The 13,842-nt window shown below is 36.4% G+C and overlaps 1 protein-coding gene across 1 annotated transcript in view; it reads left to right on the top strand.

Annotated features, from left to right (window-relative positions):
* Positions 1–13,842, top strand: part of LOC110964148 (receptor activity-modifying protein 3-like) — a 51,124-nt gene that overhangs the window by 16,662 nt on the left and 20,620 nt on the right. The gene's annotated exons all lie outside the window — the stretch shown is intronic.

The following is a 13,842-nucleotide window of genomic DNA, read 5'->3' as shown; positions in this document are numbered from 1 at the left end:
CTACTCCGGGGAGGAGGAGGAGGAGGAGGAGGAGGAGGAGGAGGAGGGGAGATAAGGAGCAACATCCTCTTGGCAGGAGCGATTTGGGAAACACTTGTGCTAACAGCGCGTCTGAGGCTACTAATGATCTGATTGTTACTTCATTGAGTTTCATTTGATTGTGAGAGCGATTCGGAGGCCTCACGACTGATTAAACAATGACACTGATGGGTGCAGATGTTGCTTGAAGCAGCTGTAAAGTTGTGTTACGCCGCTCTCTGTTTGCCCACAAACGCATCTTGTATTCTGTTCTGGCATTTCCTTTGACTCTGGTTTCTGTGATTTAAAGAATTTCTGACAGTAGTCATTCAGAGCGAGCATTTCTCCCCATATCTGCTTGATCACCTGATAACCTCAGTCATTGTGTGAGAAACTGGAAATTCTCCTGAATCTGTGGAAAAGAAATTGCAAAAGCCTTACCAAAGCAGACAGTTTTAATATTTGAACAATAGAGTCAGTGCCTCTCAAATCTCCCACCTGACCTCCTCTCTTCAAATAAGGCACCCAGTCAGCTTTTTCGCTTCCTCCTGGCCTGCTTAGATGTCATCTGCAGCACAAACACAACAAACGCTTTCCTTCAGAAGATGGTGTCCTCATCGATCCGGCTTGCTTCAGTTGTTCCTCTGCAGCTGGTGAACACAGGAGGGGGCGGTGTGGCTTGAAACGCCAAGAAGTACTTCAAAGTGTCTTCAAAAAGCAGAAAGGGAGGCAGGGGTTTAATTCACAAGTGCTAAGCGGTGTTTACAGATAAAAATAAGCTTCAGACATGCAGATTTGGCTCGATTCACCTCACATGTCCTCAGAAACACTGAAGTGGTCTTCGCTGTGGTTGTCGAGCACGTAGAACTGAGCTGCTCTAAAAGTGGTGCGGGTCTTGTTATGAGTTTGTTTATACCTGCTCGTCATGTTACCTTGATGGACTCAAGCTGTGTCTGCTTATGTAAGAAAACTACAGACTGATCAGCCAACAAACAGGGTGTTTCTCAACTGGTTCTATACAGACTATTGCAGTTTTCCATGCGCATGTGTAATCATTGTGATTATTTATCAAATGCATCGCACTGTTGTGTTGGTGTTACCCTTTAAATATTAGAAATATACATCCCATACTATTCTGCTTTTTTTCTTTACTGTCTGATCTCATTTAATTCTCAGGCCATAACTGCTACTGAAGACTGTGATGTCATATCCTGTTTTATCAGGGACTTGTGTAATTAAATCATATGATGTTAAGGTTTTACGCTAATTCCAGTGTTTGTAGACCATTCAGATTTAAAAGTAGCTACTTTTAGGTAATCTAATTAAAGTTTGCAACCATAATTTTACGCCTGATAGGCCAAAGAATGCTTTGAAACAACATTTAGAGCTTCGTGTCAGGAAATAAGTTTGGGGTCACTTAGAAATGCTAACTGATGATTGGAAAACCCTTGTGCAATTATGTTAACACATGAATAAAGTGTAAGTTTTCATGGAAAACATGAAACTGTATGAGTGACCCTAAACTTTTAAATGATAGTCTGCATAATGTGCCGATGGTTTTCAAATAAGTTTCTTGGTAAGGCTTTAGTTGTTGTAGTAGTGTGGTTTAGTTAGTTGACACAAGAGTTTGACATTTTCAGGAATGCACATATTTGCCATCTCAGCAAGAATTAGGTATGAGCCTGTAAGGTGTTGAAAGGTTTCCCAAAAAGTCTGTAGTAGAGCTCTTACATGTAACACAGTACATGGTTTTCTTGATTAATCAAATAGTTGGTTTGTCCATAATTTGGCAGATAATGTCGAAAAATGTCGATCAGTGCTTCCCAAAGCTCAAGATGATGTCCTCAGATGAAACTAGAAAAGCTCTCTGAAGCTAGAAGCAGAGAATTTAGACTTTTCTTCTTGAAAAACTATTCAACTACTACAACTACAACAAATTTTAAAACAGTGGGTGATTAATTTAAAAATGACAACTAACCGAGGAATCAAACAATCGTTGCAGCTTTATATGACTAAAAACTTTACTATTCAAAGAAATATTCCTTTTTAATGTCTGGTTGAGTGGACAATCTGCTCTGCCACCTGAGCCACAGCTGTTAGCTGCTGTTAGCCATCCTATTGCTAGTGGATTATATTTTAGACAGGATGAAAGTGATTGCTCCTATATATATTATAATATGATAAATTATAATATATATGAAGATAAGTCCAGGATATATTTTGGCCCAAGACCATTCAGTGCTTTGTAGACCAGGAGTCAGATTTTGAACTCAATCCTTTGACTAACAGGAAGCCAGTTTAGTGATCAGAGGACTGGTATAATATGGTCCAGCAACGTTCTGGATCAACTGCAAATAATCTAGTCTGCTAAAAACATAAATGCTGAACAAGTTTCTCTGTGTCTTCTCTACACAGAAAACCCTTGGTTCTAGCAGTGTTCTTCAGATGGTAATAGACAGATTATATTAATACACACGTGGACAAAATTGTTGGTACCCCTCAGTTAAAGAAGGAAAAACCCACAATTCTCACTGAAATCACTTGAAACTCACAAAAGTAACAATAAATAAAAATTTATTGAAAATTAAATAATCAAAATCAACCATCACTTTTGAATTGTTGATTAACATAATTATTTAAAAAAACAAACTAATGAAATAGGGCTGGACAAAAATGATGGTACCCATAACTTAATATTTTGTTGCACAACCTTTTGAGGCAATCACTGCAATTAAACGATTTCTGTATTTGTCAATGAGTGTTCTGCAGCTGTCAACAGGTATTTTGGCCCACTCCTCATGAGCAAACAGCTCCAGTTGTCTCAGGTTTGATGGGTGTCTTCTCCAAATGGCATGTTTCAGCTCCTTCCACATATGTTCAATGGGATTCAGATCTGGGCTCATAGAAGGCCACTTTAGAATAGTCCAACGCTTTTCTCTCAGCCATTCTTGGGTGTTTTTGGCTGTGTGTTTTGGATCGTTGTCCTGTTGGAAGACCCATGACCTGCGACTGAGACCAAGCTTTCTGACACTAGGCAGCACATTTCTCTCCAGAATGCCTTGATAGTCTTCAGATTTCATCGTACCTTGCACACTTTCAAGACACCCTGTGCCAGATGCAGCAAAGCAGCCCCAAAACATTACTGAGCCTCCTCCATGTTTCACCGTAGGGACAGTGTTCTTTTCTTCGTATGCTTGGTTTTTGAGTCTATGAACATAGAGTTGATGTGCCTTACCAAAAAGCTCCAGTTTGGTCTCATCTGTCCAAAGGACATTCTCCCAGAAGCTTTGTGGCTTGTCAACATGCATTTTTGCAAATTCCAGTCTGGCTTTTTTATGAGTTTTTTTCAGCAGTGGTGTCCTCCTTGGTCGTCTCCCATGAAGTCCACTTTGGCTCAAACAACGACGAATGGTGCGATCTGACACTGATGTACCTTGGCCTTGGAGTTCACCTTTAATTTCTTTGGAGGTTGCTCTGGGCTCTTTGGATACAATTCCAACGATCCGTCTCTTCAATTTGTCATCAATTTTCCTCTTGCGGCCACGTCCAGGGAGGTTGGCTACTGTCCCGTGGGTCTTGAACTTCTGAATAATATGAGCCACTGTTGTCACAGGAACTTCAAGCTGTTTAGAGATGGTCTTATAGCCTTTACCTTTAAGATGTTTGTCTATAATTTTTTTTCGGATGTCCTGGGACAATTCTCTCCTTCGCTTTCTGTTGTCCATGTTCAGTGTGGTACACACCTTTTCACCAAACAGCAGGGTGACTACTTGTCTCCCTTTAAATAGGCAGACTGACTGATTATGAGTTTGGAAACACCTGTGATGTCAATTAAATGACACACCTGAGTTAATCATGTCACTCTGGTCAAATAGTTTTCAATCTTTTATAGAGGTACCATCATTTTTGTCCAGGCCTGTTTCATTAGTTTGTTTTTTTAAATAATTATGTTAATCAACAATTCAAAAGTAATGGCTGTTTTTGATTATTTAATTTTCAATAAATTTTTATTTATTGTTACTTTTGTGAGTTTCAAGTGATTTCAGTGAGAATTGTGGGTTTTTCCTTCTTTAACTGAGGGGTACCAACAATTTTGTCCACGTGTGTAGTAGCAGCTTTTATGTGGTTGTTAAAATTCAGGTCTGAGTCAGTAATTACACTGAACTTTCTGCATTGATTTGTAACATTTAGTGACATGAAGTCAAGGTGAGCACTGATCTTTGACCTTTCATTTTTGAGGCCAAATACAAGCACTTCAATGTTGTCTGCAGAAGGAGATTTGGAACTAATGATTGAGACCATAAATTATTTAGGAGAATGTTTACTGAGGTGACAAATCAAGTAAGGAATAGGCTAATTTCCTCGTAGGCTTCTATACAGCTGAACTTTTTTTTGCAGTCGCCCCCTGCTGGTAGTTACAAAGAATGCATGTTTTAAATACATCACTTTTCAAACCAAGAAGCTACATCCATCTTTAATATTCAATCTGTGGCTAGTTAGTTTGACATGTTAGCTGGTTGTTATTAACTATGACACTCAAGAGTAAAAATAGCGTTTTATGGAGGACAGTGTTTGGTGTCTGGATTCAGGAAAAGAAAAGGGTATTCATAGGATGTGGACCACGGTGTTTATGCTTCTTTGTTGTGGGCCCAATTAAGGATGGATCAAGCCATCCTGCACCTGCACCAGGAATGAGATCTTCAGGTACATTGGGTCAGAGAATGCTGTTGCCTTTCAGTAGTTTTAAGATGGCACAGCCTGATAGTCACTGTAGGATCTAAATATATCTTGAGACTGATTTCTCTTTGCCTGTGTGGTCAACATCCAGCTGTAGAAATCACAGCTAATGTTCCCTGAGTTCAGATGGAGAAAACCTTTTTTTCCAGGAGCATTGCACTGAAAGACATAAAATTGTCAGAGCTGCTTACTGTTGGTGAATTCAAGTAGGTTTTACAGGATGTGGAAAATAACACTCCACGTCATCGTGTTTGCCTCTTTATTATGTTTACTTTATTTTAGATGAGAAAATAGTATCTGTTTACCCATTCTGAGTGGATATTATCTTTTCTGCTCTGTAACATGTGACCACCAACATCCTGAAAGATAAAAAACTAAATATACTCAAGGAGAGTTGGAGTATTAGATTTCTTTTCAGATGCTGAAGGTGTGCATTTAATCCTCCATTTTCTTCTCTCTTCCTCCTCTTGTCCATTTCTCTTTTCCTCTTTTCTCTCCGTCAGCTTATAGAAATCTGAGATGGTTTTCTTGGTGTATTTATCTGCTCTGAAAGACGGAGAGAGGGACAGACGGCGCAGCAGAAGGAGAAAGAGACAAAACGACATTTGATTCATTCCTCCTTTTAATTTCTTGGATGAGACTTCATGAACAGGACACATTAATGCTGTGGGCGCTGACAGAGAGCCAGACGAGGCTTCCCTAAAGTCCCGCTTAGGATACATTATTCCATCCTTTCATATGTTCAAACGTGTCATAAAATCCAAAGTACATTCTGCAGTCAAAACTGTTTCCTATTACCTTCCTGTACGAGTAATAATAATGACAAGGCAGTTCTGACGTTAGATCCAGGTTATTAAACCAGTCCTCCCACTTCTGCCTGAGCTTTAAATCCATTCGGACACTGTTGGCACTTCATCTGGCTTCTTTCATCTTCTGTTTCCTCTCATCTATATTTATCCGAGCGGCTCTGGATGGCAGTGTTTCAGCCGAGGCCGTGTTCAGCTGGTGCTCTGTCAGCCTGTACCTACCAACACCTTGATTTAATTCCCTCCCAGTTTAAAATAACTCCCCTTGGCTTGCATAATTTACTCTTTCAGCACCGCTTTAATGTAGAGCTGAGGCTGCATTTATGTTTGAGAGGTAAAAATTCAAAGCTCACTCTCATCCGCTCATTTAAAAAGCTTGCGGCGTTGAAACAATCATTGCTCATAGCATCATGTTCAAGTTAAACAAACTCTTCACGTTTTTCACAGGGAAGCTTACAATTTGCAGCTTGTTAGTGTCTTGCTAATTTTAAACTCCCACATGCAGAGAATCTAATGAATATCCAGCAGTTTTGTTAATTTCTTTTCTTTATAAAGCGAGGATTATAATAAGACTTAATTATGTCAGTGTTATTATGCCTGTGTTTACCGCCTGTGTCTTTTCAAGAGTATCTATTGTTCTCTGAATAGCAATTTTGGTGCAAATTAAAGTGTCCATTTGAAAAGACAAGAGCGATGCAGAATTGAATGCAAATCTTAAAATTAGAAAAAAGCTATTAAAATGTTAATTTGATGGGATGATTGTGTTTTTGCACTATGCTATTTGAGAAAAAACTTCATCCAGGACCAGCTACATCCACATGAACCACAGTATAAGGGTAATTCCAGAATTGGAGGACACTTTACGTCTCGCCCATCAAATTTCAAATATTCCATGAACAAAATACTAAAACATGCAGTTATTGTGTAAGTGTTCTTGTCCTGAGACCAAAACTGAAAAACTAGGAGAAAATAACGTGTGAAAATACTTTTACAAATACCAAATAAGTCTAGATTTTCTCCTAAAATGCAGTTTTTTTTCTCTTGTCCCACCCCCTTATAACCGAACTGAAACTCAAATAAAACAGTTAAAATGAAATTTAAATCTCCTTTTTTGTATTATTTTTTCACTGATGTCTCTTGTAATTGTGGGAACATTTTTAGTCAACATAATATTTAAAATAATAATTATTATGCATGGAACCTGTTAGCAGAACCTTTTTAGCTGGCAGAAGAAGAAAACTGAATCACACGAAACTCTAGAATCAACATCATCAGACAGTTTTTCTAAAGAACGGGTAGAGCAAAGCTATATCCTCTCTTCTATTTTTCATATTTTCATGTCATTACCAGCCTTGATTGAATGTCTTATTCTACCTCATATTATCATAAAAAGACAAGTTCTTTTTACTTTTTCTTTACTTTTTGCTGTCAGTCAGTTTGTCCTTTTGGTCAGCAGTAACAGCTAGCTAAATATCTAGCTTCTACTGCTGAGAAAAAGCTAACATTAGCATGGATTAGCAACCCTGTTACTGTGACGAGAGTAGGGTTAGCAAACAATAAATAAAACATAGAATAAATTTGGTACCACTGATGTGTTAAGCCTTTGATAGTTTACTCAAATTATAGATGAATATGGAGCAGAAATTGTAAAAGAGAAGGTTTATTTTTCAGAAATTGTGAAGCCCAAATGTCTGCCATTTGTGGAATGACCCATATAATATAATACATATAATAGAAATACAAACTCAGTCACTAACAATCAATTGCTAAGAGATGGGGTAAAATGTTGAAAGCATCTAATAGTGGCATAAAAGCTGAAGGAAAGAGTTAGAAGTATTACAGAAAATTCAGATTTTCTGATCATCAGATTCTCATGTTGAGACCAACACATGAGCAGGATAGAGAATACAGAAGAGAAAAAAAATGATGCGACTAAAAAAGAAAAGTCAAAAGAAAGAGAAAAGATTAAAAGAGCAAACTGGTCAGTGGATAAAAGCGGGGCAGAAAAGATAAAACTAAAAGTGGACATGACAGAACATAAAATAAAGACTCTTCAGGATAAGGTGTACAAGGAAAATAACCCACAACATAATAAAGAGTTACTTTTATTACGAGCCGAATATGATAAAATATCAGCGTCCAAGGCAGCATCTAGTCTCCTGAGACTCAAACAATCCTTTTACGAACATGGTGATAAAGCTGGAAAACTATTAGCTTGGCAAATAAAACGGTTAGAAACTAAAACATCGATCACAAATATTATATCTGAAAATAATTCGATCACAGATCCGTTAGAAATTAACAACGCTTTTAGAAGGTATTTTGAAAACTTATACGGTTCAAAAAATGTAATCAATTTACAAAATCTAAATAAATTCCTCGATGAAACATCTATACCAACCATCCCAAATGAACTCAAAGACGAGTTAGAGCTTGAATTTAACAAAGAAGAAATAGGACATGCCATTGATGCTATGAAATCAGGGAAAAGAGCAGGGCCAGACGGAATTCCAATTGATCTATATAAGAAATTCAAGGGAAAATTACTAACTCCACTTTTGGAAATGTTTTTGGAGGCTTTTCAGACTGATAGCCTCCTACCAGAAATGAACAGGGCAACAATTATTTTGTTACCAAAACCAGGGAAACCAACAAATAAATGTGAAAACCTGAGACCCATAAGCCTACTAAACTCTGACCTTAAAATAATATGTAAAATTCTTGCAAGAAGACTGCAAAAAGTTCTGCCTTTGATTATCGACAGGGATCAAAATGGGTTTGTAATGGGAAGACAGGGCTTTCACAATGTAAGAAGGGTTCTAAATATTATCCATGCAAATAAAGGAAAACAAGATACGGCACTCCTGTCTGTAGATGCTGAGAAGGCCTTTGATCGGGTCGAGTGGCCTTATCTATTTAATGTCCTAGAGAGATTTGGTTGCAGTCACAACTTTATAAAATGGGTACGGATATTGTGTAAAAATCCTACAGCAGAAATTTTAACAAACAGGAACATTGCTAAACTGATCAAAATAAGCAAAGGCTGCAGTCAGGGTTGTCCACTGTCGCCGCTGTTGTTTACATTAACCATGGAGCCCTTTGCAGCAGCTGTACGTTCACACCAGCAGCTCATTGGGTTGCCTGTCGGATCAACAGAACATAGAATAAGTCTATTTGCGGATGATGTCATAATATTTATGTCAAGTTTAAAGAAATCAATCCCAGCCTTGTTGAAATTAATTAAAACATTCGGTGATGTCTCTGGGTATAAGGTAAATAACTCTAAATCTTCCATACTGCTTTTAAACTCAGATGAAAGAGCAAATCCAATCCCTGAAGTTGTCCATTTTAATGTAGTAGAGCAATTTAGATATTTGGGAGTACAGATTTTGCCAAATTGAATCAGGTGGTCGATGCTAATTATGAACCCTTGATGACAGAAATCAGTGACTCGCTGGGAAGATGGATGACATTACCAACCTCTATGATTGGGAGAATAAACATTTTAAAAATGAATGTACTTCCAAAATTACTGTATTTATTTCAAAATATTCCTCTGCCGCCGCCTCAGGACCTATTTTCAAAAATGAAGAAATTATGTATTGGATTTATATGGAATAATAGAAGGGCAAGACTCCGACTGTCTTTACTGTATCTGCTGTATGATCGCGGAGGCCTGAAATGTCCAAACATGATGTTATATTACTGGGCCGCACAGCTGAGGTCTATCATGTTTTATTTTTCCACTAACACTACTCCTCATTGGATAGAAATGGAAAATTATGGTCTGCAATTGCCTCTACCCTTATATATTTCATTCAGATACAGCAAAAAGATTACGAAAACAAACCAAAAATCCCATTTTAAAACATATGATAAAGGTCTGGTATGATGTTAAAAAGTATTTAAAAGAAACACAAAGACTAACTCAGTTTAGTCCCATATGGGGGAATCAGCTCTTTCTTCCTGGAAGAGCTGACGCAGGATTCAAGCAATGGAGCTGTAAGGGTATTAAAACAATTCAAAATCTTTACCCACCAGACTCAGATATTTTGATGACCTTTGAGGAGCTTACTGCCACTTACAACCTTAGCAAAAATCACTTTTTCAAATACCTCCAGATTAGAAACTTTATTAGAACTAGTCAGAACAATGAAGATAGAAAACCCCAACAAACTTCATTAGAAAAAATTATGCTAAAAAACAGTCAGAGAAAGGTCTCATCTCGGAAATTTACAATTTGTTAACATCTTCATCATCTGAAAATTCACATTATAAGCGTAAGGCTTGTCAGAAAACTTGCGACTGGAAATTTCTGAGGAGGACTGGAGTCAAGCTTGTGCTGAAGCACACACAAAATCCATAAACTCACGCTATAAATTAATTCACTACAAATGGTTAATGAGGAATTTACATCACTCCAGTTGAATTAAACAAATACAACAAAAAAATTCCAGACAACTGCACAAAATGCACTGATCGAAGGGATCTTTTTTCCACTGTATCTGGCAATGTAGAAAAATAAGTCAATTTTGGAAGAGGTGACGAAGACAATCGAAAAAATATTTCAAAGCAAATTCCAATCAACCCAAAATTTTCCTCCTCGGACTATATCCAAAAAATTCCAGGTATAAAGAACATGAAAGAGCTTTTATAGACCTCAGTTTGCTCACTGCCAAGAAGTGTATTGCATTAATGTGGAAATCAATGAATAGACTAAGTATTGGCCAGTGGTTGAAACAGATGCTCTCAAATCTCCCAGTAGAAAGAATAACTTACATCATGAAAGGCAAACAGCAGGTCTTTTGAGAACATTGGGACCCTTTGTGAACTATGTCAAAGACCAAGATTTAGCAGACCCTTCAGACAGATGAATGATTGACCATGCAGTTTCAACACCTATATTTTTATTGTGTGTAATTCTCATATAAGAGATAGCTTGCAACTGGACTTGCACTAAGATTTATAGAGGAGAGAAGCAGATTGTTTGTGTTTGACTGTTATGATCTTCTTTCAATTTTCTATTTTTTTTTTTTTTTGGGGGGGGGGGGTTGTTGTATATATACATGTAAAAAAGCAGCAGAACAGTTTGTATTCTATTTTATACAATTGTAAAAATTGTTTCCATTGCTGTGAAAATCAAAATCAAAATATTGTGGGAAAAAAAAAAAAAAAAAAAAAAAAAAAAAAAAAAAAAAAAAAAAAAAAAAAAAAAAAAAAAAAAAAAAAAAAAAAAAAAAAAAAAAAAAAAAAAAAAAAAAAAAAAAAAAAAAAAAAAAAAAAAAAAAAAAAAAAAAAAAAAAAAAAAAAAAAAAAAAAAAAAAAAAAAAAAAAAAAAAAAAAAAAAAAAAAAAAAAAAAAACAAAAAAAAAAAAAAAAAAAAAAAAAAAAAAAAAAAAAAAAAAAAAAAAAAAAAAAAAAAAAAAAAAAAAAAAAAAAAAAAAAAAAATAAACAATAAAAAAAAAAAAAAAAAAAAAAAAAAAAAAAAAAAAAAAAAAACAAAAAAAAAAAAAAAAAAAAAAAAAAAAAAAAAAAAAAAAAAAAAAAAAAAAAAAAAAAAACGAAAAAAAGGTGGACATGACTATGGTGGCCTCAGGATGAACCAAAAGCAAAGAGGAAACAACAGTGAGCTTTTTACTTTGATTTGAAATCATTAAACTAAAGTTCTGCCTGAGTGAAGACGAACCTGACGGCCAGATAAATGATCTGAAAATAGTGGAGTGGCTGGTTGAATGGGGAATAAACAACCATCCGTGATGAGATATTTAATGATTCCGCTGCGTTTAATGAGAGGCTGGAATGTGATCAAACGTGAAACAGATAATTTCTGAAATGTCTAATTTACATTTTCAGCGAAGTGAAAATACACCGTTCAGATAGCTGTCAGTCATCCGTGTTTCAACTGGAAACCAGCTTACACATGGAGCTACTGCAGACTGGCTCTCGTGGTTTCAGTAAACTGGGGGCTACAGTCCACAACTCACAGCTATAAGTATCTGCGACTGCAGAGGCAGCTGCGGTAAGTTGCATGGCGTTATTCATCTTCTCTGCAGAGGCTTGGTGGAAGAAGCTGCCGGAAGGCTCTCGTGGCAATTTGTTAAACATGCTGCAAAAAATTTTAAAGCCCCGCAATTTATCATTTTCACAGAAAAATTGCATTTCATACTGTAGCTCAGATACTGCACTTCTGCTGCTAAATTGTTTGCTGCAATCAGTCAGTTTGTGAACTATAAGAGGAGGTTGGATCCTCTTTAAAAGACATGAGCACAGCTGGAAACACCATCTGTGTAATTTTGGGAGGTCTCTAAAATACTGACAGCATGCTGTTACTCCACCAAGGAATGGCGGAGTTATGTGACGTTTGTCTGTGCACAACATTACACAAAAACGGGGAAACGGATTTGGATGAAATTTTCAGGGAAGGTCAGAAATGACAAAAGGACCAATTGATTAGATTTTGACAGTAATGAAGCTTCTTAATCCACAGATTTACTAAAGATTTATACATCATTGGGAGATAGCGGCATGGCATCACTGCAACCTTGACAACAAATGAACGCTACATCAGCTGCCTGTTGACGATCGCATGATTGCAATGACCGATGATGGCGGTTCATCACTAATTCACATCAATAAAGATTCCACCATGCAGGCTGTCCATGCTATCACCACGGAAGTGTGCTATTATCAACATCAACCACTTTAAGGTCATTCTAGAACTGGAGGACATTTGGGCTTCAATTTTTTTGAAAAATAAACCTTCTCTCTTTTACAGTTTTCTGCTACATATTCATCAATAATAGGTAACAAACTATCATAGGCTTGATTAACTCAGCTACACATCAATGGTTTATTCCATGTTTTATGTGTTGTTTGCTAACCCTCCTCAAATCACGTAACAGGGTTGCTAATCCATGCTAATGTTAGCTTTGTCTCAGCAGTAGCTAGATATTTAGCTTGCTGTTACTGCTGACCAAGAGGACAAACTGACTGATGGTCAAGACAAAAGAAAGCTTAAAGAATTAGTCATTCCTGATAATATGACGGTAGAGTGAGACATTCAATCAAGGCTGACAATGTTATGAAAAACATGAAAAACAGAAGGAGGACATAGCTTTGCTCTACCCATTCTTGGAAAAACTGTTTGATGATGTTAATTCCAGCGTTTCATGTGATACACTGTTTTCTTCTTCTTCTACCAGCTAAAAAGGTTTGCTAACAGGACTGTTGTGGGACACATGTTTCATGCATTATAATTACTATATAAAATATTATGTTGATTTAAAAAATGTTTCCACAATTACAAGAGACATCAATGGAAAAAAAAGTAAGACAAAAAAAAAATATGGAGATTTAAACTTCATTTTAACTGTTTGTTTGAGATTCAGTTGACTCTTAACTCAAATATTAGACAAGAAACATCCAGCTTTTCTGATTCCAATGCTTTAAAACAAAACAGAAGAACAATAAATTAAAATGGAGCACATCATTTTTACTACTGCATTGTTTAAGGTAGTTGTGTTCTCTTTACTATAAATGGCAACAGATATCAAACTGGTGAGCAAGTTAGCACAAAAATCTTCTCTTCACATCTCATGGTTTGGTCTACAGTGTACAAAGATGCTTGTTGAGGTAATTTCTCTGTCAGAATTGGATTATGGTGACATTTAACTCACTTCAGCAGCACTTCTTAAGCTCCTGGACTGCACGAGTCAAGCCTGAACCAGGATTTATCATCTCTGTGAGCTGTTTGCTAACGCTGGGTGGCCCTACCTCTCTGTAAGATGTGACAAACACCAAATTTTATTTGTTTATAAGCTTCTTACATTTTTTTTTACCCGCTCACATTACTCCATTGTTGTCTTTAAAGTGGGCCGTTATCGAACAGATGATTGGATTACGCCACAGGTGCTGCTTTTACTGAGTTGGAAAATCCAGTTCTCCTCACTGTGCTCTTGCAGAACAAACTAAAGCTGGCCTTGTTTTCATCCTGAGGGTGTTATAGTGTTACTTTGTTTTAAATTTGCATGGATTTATTTTCTTGAAGTTAATTTTTTATTATTATTTGCATTATTATTCATTTAAACTTCATATTGGAATGCCTTCTCTCTTGGTTTTGTGCTTTTTGCTTGTCTATATCGTAAATAAGACCTTAGCTGCCAACCTTTACTTTAAGCAAATGTTGTAAGAAGCTTAAATAATTACTTATATTATGAAATAAGTTGCCTGTAAAGTAATGAACCACCTAATTAATTAATAATATTATTTCACAGAGCATTT

Source organism: Acanthochromis polyacanthus, chromosome 20, assembly GCF_021347895.1.
Source record: "Acanthochromis polyacanthus isolate Apoly-LR-REF ecotype Palm Island chromosome 20, KAUST_Apoly_ChrSc, whole genome shotgun sequence".
Taxonomy (NCBI): Eukaryota; Metazoa; Chordata; class Actinopteri; family Pomacentridae; genus Acanthochromis; species Acanthochromis polyacanthus.
Note: the sequence above shows the minus strand (reverse complement) of the source record. Positions and strands in the feature narration are given on the sequence as shown.